Raw genomic sequence first — 6,558 nt, forward strand, 5'->3', positions numbered from 1 at the left:
ATAAACCCATTCATTTGTGAATTCCAGCACAGTGCAGGTCCAAATTATTGTGAAAAATTACTATGAATCACTTCATGTACAGTACCTGTTATGCAGTGCTACCTGTACAGTAGTATTGCATATGCACTGGTTTGGCTGCCTATGTCAAGGCCAAGGTCTACAAAGTTTCCTCAGGGTCGGCTTCAGCTTATCTGAAGGCTATGAAACCAAATGTTCTGCCTGGATGCTGCACAGTAAATGCTGCAGTGTTAATTCAACACTTAGAGAGTTCATTTCAGTCCAAATGTTATCAAATCAACTCTCAAAGTGTTAAATGAACACTGCAGAATGTACTGTGTGCATTCCTCCAATTCCAACAATATTGCCATGCTCTCTGCTCACAGAAACTAGGCTCTTTGATATGACAGTCAGTGCACACCCATGACCCTAGTAATGGCCACACTATCATACCTTTGTAAGACCTTTGGCATCTTGAAGTATTGATGGCACAAGTGTGAATGTAAACTGTGTGTGCCTCCAGGGACGCACACAGCAAAACTGGAAGTGTTATTTTGAGTTGACTTTACTGGTGTTAATTATTCTGGTGTGAATGGGAGTCACTGGGTGTTGATTGTGGTGTTACTTTAACACTGGGAGTGCTTAAAAAGCTCTGCGCACTGTGTTGTTTCAAAGAGTTAACTGCCTAACACTGATTGAGAGTGACATTCCACATCCGGTTCTTTCATCTGCACAGTAAAAACTTACAAGGATTTCAGAGTAATTTACTGTGAAATCTCACAGTTAATTACTCTGATGTTCTGGTACACTATGCTACTGTGGTGGTCACACGGCACACAGCAAATTAGTTTGAAATCATTGTATCACTTGCCATTTCTCACCTAACTTGCACATCACAGTATTGTACTGTGCTCTTCAAGGATAACCAGCATGCCAAAGTGATAAAGTAGGAAACATCACAGTAAACTACTGTGTGGGCGGAGAATCTATTGAATTATTAGTGCATTGGGGCACAACTTCAGTCATAGACAGGTTGGGCTCTTCATTACAATCACACCTTTCATTGACATTTTCAGCAAATTATTTCATTCTTAATGTCTTGTGATATACATGTATACACCCATCATCAGTTGACTACGTGTTCCTCACTCTCTGTCAAATGACAGGAGAATGAGCTTTTATATATTGGGAGATATACATGACCATCTTCATGACGGTGGGAATATGGTCATTTTTCTTGTGTACCACTTTAAATAGTACAACCCCTACAATAAACACAGAATATAACAAGGAGTAATATTTTGAAGCACACTTAAGATATTCCATCCAGATAAATGGCTCTCCATAAGTGCATTGCATGATGGGACACGATCTGAAGCCCATATGTCCTAAGCCCCTCCCCCTCAGGTTGTACATATTGACATGAGGAAGTGAGAAAAAAGGAGATGACCAAGCATGGGAAGACATGTAGCAAACAAGAAGTTGATGACTAAATAGTTTGCTGTAAATGTCCATGAAGTCTCTGAAGGCCCAGGTTGTGTGATGTGGCAGCCTTGGCCTAATGGTTAGGAAGGTGGACTTAAATTCAGTGAGTTGCAAGTTCTAATCCCTCCAAACCCTACATTGCCCTAGGGACAGCAACCAACATTGTATATTTGTGTATCACTTTGAGTAAAGTCGTCAGCCCTCAACCCAACTGACATGCCTTCCCATTGAACTTTCGCCCACTTCAAGTGTGTAACAATATCTTACTGTGAACTCACAGGGAGTTACTGGCTACTAATTGCATTCATTTCACAGTAACATACTGTGAATTCGTTGTATCACAGTTAACTACTGTAAAGGCGTCAACCTTCAACCCAACTGACATGCCTCCCCATTGAACTTTCGCCCACTTCAAGTGTGTAACAATATCTTACTGTGAACTCACAGGGAGTTACTGGCTACTAATTGCATTCATTTCACGGTAACATACTGTGACATTTTGCCATAATTTGTTACTGTGAAATCCAGAGAGACTTTTCGTCATATCACAGTTAACTACTGTGCGGTTATAACAGGTGCTTCGTGGCTCTAGGCCATGATTGGGTGCATTATGTGGCTGCCTTGGCCTAATGGTTAGGGAGGTGGACTTAAAATCAGAGAGTTGCAGGTTCTAATCCCTCCTAACCCGGCATTACCCTAGGGACGGTAACCAATGTTGCATATCTGTATGTCACTTTGGGTTGCTCCTGGCCATGATTGATTGTAATTACTAATTGCCAGGCCTAATTAGAAGAAGGTCTATGATTGGAAATGTTGCTGGTTCTGCTTCCAATAAATTAAGTTGCAACCAATGTGCTACACAAACACTTTCTTAAGTTGGCACCTGCTAATGCCTTTGTCTTGGATGTGCACGCCAAAACTCCAGCATCCAATTTTAAATCAGAATATTGCCACCTAGTAAACAAAATTAGGCTATCTTGTGAAGTGCCATTGCACAATTGAAAGTCAAATGCTGCATGACATGATTGACATTGCCTACCATCAACCAGGAACAATGGTAGTGCCCAATCAATCTGTCAATTAGTACCTGACCTCACTTGAGTACATAGGACTGTTACAAGTTCATTGAATTACTACCTGCAGCTGCCACATGCCTGATTACTCTGCTCACATGGTTAACTTTCACCTCTATATAAACTCAGACTGTCACAATGCTTGAGTTGCTTGCCTAAATGACTGGTTCGCTGGCTCTCTGTCCGGCTTGTTGGTTAGTGAGCTAACTGACCGACCAACTGACTGTTTGTTGGCCAGCTGGTTGGCTGGCTAACTGACTCTTTTGGTTGACTGGATGGCTGGTTTGTTAGCTGGCTAGCCATACAGCTGACTTGTTTGTTGGTTAGTTGGCTGACTAAATGAGTGTTAGTTGGTTAGCCGGCTCTTTGGCTGGCTAGCTGACAACTGACTCTTTTGGTTGGCCGGTGGACTGGTTTGTTGGCTGGCTAGCTATTTAGTTGGTAGTGAGTATTATGGTAGCAGGTATCCTTTTTGGAGGGTTGCTTACTTGATCAAGAAATTTCAGGTTTGTCTAATTATGCTCAACCAGAGTATTCTATGCACACTGGTTAATGTACTATCATCCAGGAGACTACAACTATCAAATGGTAATAATATTACACATATTGCAGATACTTGAGTTTCTCTGTGGTTATGGATAATTCGGTCTACCAATTCAATAGAGCAGTGTGATGGGCTGGTTCCATGCCACAGTTGTCTCAGTCATGGTGGGGAATGGGAGGTGCCACAATTTAATAATTTAATTTAGATTGTATATTTCATGTACTGTATGTAAATGTGCACTCAACGCAGTACAGAATCTGAACATTTTAGAAAAAGCAGTATTTATTGTATAACATAACACCAATTAGTGTTACATGGTAACCCCTATAATGAGTTGAGCTAAGCTAATTCAACACTCAAATGTGTTAAAAATAGAACACTGTGGGTGTTCAGATGTTTCACTTAAAGTGAAAAGCTTTAACACTAATTGGTGAGGAATTCAACACTCAAATGTGTTAAAAATAGAACACTGTGGGTGTTAAGATGTTAACACATAAAGTGAAAAATTGGTGTGAAAAATACACTAGAATAGAGTTAAAATGTAACACTGTGGGTGTTAAAGAAGTAACACTGAAATAGAGTTAAACTATTTACACTATCCATAGTGTTGATTTAACTCGGAACCGGTGAGCATTATATAAACTCAGGAAAAGTGTTAAATTTAACTCTATGGGAGTTGATTTAACACCGGCCGATTTGCTGTGCATCCAGAAATGTTGGGCCCCACGAAGAATTCTGTTAACAGCAAATTTATAACGCCATGTCTTAATGGGTTAAAACCAGGGCTTTGAAACGGTTCAAGGAACGAAAACGTAAACGAAAACCAGGAACTTTTTATATTTTACAGGGAACAGAAACGAAACCGGAAACGTTATTATTTTTTATGTTCTGGAACGGGAACATTTATTTAAAAATAATGGTAACCGGTTAATACCGGTTAAAACCGTTCCTCAAACAAAACAAAAAATAATTATTTTCCTGCGCACGTTACCATGACGACTGATGTTCACGTCCTGTGTGACATCAGACATTCGCTGACTGAATGGAGAGAGAGAGCTGTGGATTACAAAGTCTCCACTCCACATCTTAAATAAGAGAAACCACTGTCATACAAAAGGGCAGAGTTTCCATTGCATCATTGTAAGACATTGCAGAGAAGCGCGTGTAAAGCGCACCGAGAATGTTCTACGTTATTGGGCATCCATGGCCGCTTCAAATATGCACAAACTCACAATGTCCATCATAGCGCGCATTTTCATCATTGAGGTTTATTTTCTCCGCTTAGGTCGTCCCTGAATGACAAAATTCTAGGATATTCTTTTCATCCGCTTGAATAAACAGTTTGGAAGTAGGTGACTCATTTGCACTTCCGGTGCAGCTGACAGGAACGAAATTAACCGTTCCGGGAACAATATTTTTTTGTTCTAACCGGTTCGGGAACGTCAATTTATTGGTGGAACTCATAACCGGAAACGTTATAATTCCGTTTCTGTTCGGAACGGAACGTTTGGAAAAAAATAGCGGTTCAAAGCCCTGGTTAAAACACCAAAAAGTCCTGTATTTTGCTATAATGTCAGCCTTCTTGGATTTTGCTTCTGAAAGTTAAAGGGAAAATAAAAACAAGTTGTTTTGTATTCAGAGGGGGTCCTACAAATAAATAGGATAAGACACGTTACCTGGTCATAAAAAGAGCCGTTCAATACCTTTTCTAATGTCATGTTGAATTTTTACAACAGATTGAATCATTTTTGAATGAAGTTCATGTAATGGCTGACTGAACAATCCTTTATCCATCGTGAATATTACAAATACAAGAAAAAACAATGACTTTAGAGACCTTAAAACACCAAATACATGCTATATGTCATTTTTTATATTTTATTTGACCTTTATTTAACTAGGAAGGTCCCATTGAGGTAGAAACCTCTTCTTCCAGGGAGTCCTGGCCAAGATGGCACCCTATCCAGACTGGGGGGGGGCTAAAAGTGCCCGCACCAACTTTGATGCTGTATAATTCCTTAACGACTTAAGCTATGACTACGAAACTTGGTGACTTTTCCTAAAATTTAGTTGGCTACAGTTTTGTACCAAAAGATTATGTTTATCATTTTTGCCGTTGCCATGGCAACGGTTTTCTGACAGGTATGTCTGACCGAAAATCACTGATCCAAGTCTCATTATTGTTCCTTTTTCATATTTTTTTGTTATTTCCATTAGCATCAGACAGCTTTGTGAGCATTAAAGTGGTCTGAAGCATATAATCATTAAAATTTAAGTGCATTACCTAAATTTGATGGAAAATACATTATGGCAAGATTTAAGGCATTATAATCAAATGATGTCATAATGACGTCATAATACCAGATAATGACACAAAAATGATGTCATTCATAGATGTCCATATATAGATCATCTCCCCAAAGTTTGGTGGTCATACCGTATTCCGTTCATGAGTTATGAGGGGGGGGTCAAAAGAGCCCCCCCCCAGGCCCAGGAATGCCAAAAAAAGTCCAGTCTGAATAGGAGGTATGATGGGGCTTATAGTACATTATGATGCATTATAGATGTGCATTATACAGTGCATTATAGATGCACCCATAAGAACTTCACTTTACTTAGAGCACACATTGACGCCTTATGATCTCATATGGAACATTATAACATCTTATGAGTCCTTATGACTGTTTATCATCCAGGTCTGTGCATAGAGGGATATAGGTACTCATAATGTGCTATAAGCCCCATCAGGCAGCCTGTAGTTTATAACCAATCATGAGCACTCATAACACCCTTGGACTTATAAAACATTATAAGCTAGATTAATGATTATTCATCACTGATAACAGAAAGCTTCATGAAACATAATGGGTGTAGTCGTAATGCATTGTAAGTAATTATAATGTGCATTATAATTTGTTATAAATGTGCTCATAATGCGCTATAGATATGGGCTTCATAGAAAGCATTACCAAAAACACCAATACCAAAAATGCATATGACATGTTTCTTTCAATTACATTCAATTGTGTTAGAATATGATCATATATCCGCCATCTTGGATTTTGGGCGTTTCCACTTCAGAAAAAAAATTGGAAACGGGTGGATCCGAAGACCATGGGGTCTGTAGTTGATAAAAAACAAAATTTGGAAAAATGTATATGAAATGTCCCTAAACCTTATTTTTGGGACAATTGAACCTGCACTATAGGTTGTCTAACTGTTACACTCGCGCCCGTGTATGTGAGAGAGAGCGAGGGAGACAGGGAAAGAGGAAGACAGGCAGAGTAGGAGAGTAGAGAGAGAGGAAGAGGAACAGAGGAAGAGAGGGAAGGGGTATAGAAAAAGAGAGAAAGACAGGGAGGGAGGGATAGAGAGAGAGGGAGTGATGCACACACGCAGGGTCAGAACAACACAGTAAAATAGCTAGCCTCCCTGCCACACACACACACACACACACAC

This window comes from Engraulis encrasicolus, unplaced genomic scaffold, assembly GCF_034702125.1.
Source record: "Engraulis encrasicolus isolate BLACKSEA-1 unplaced genomic scaffold, IST_EnEncr_1.0 scaffold_38_np1212, whole genome shotgun sequence".
Classification (NCBI taxonomy): domain Eukaryota; kingdom Metazoa; phylum Chordata; class Actinopteri; order Clupeiformes; family Engraulidae; genus Engraulis; species Engraulis encrasicolus.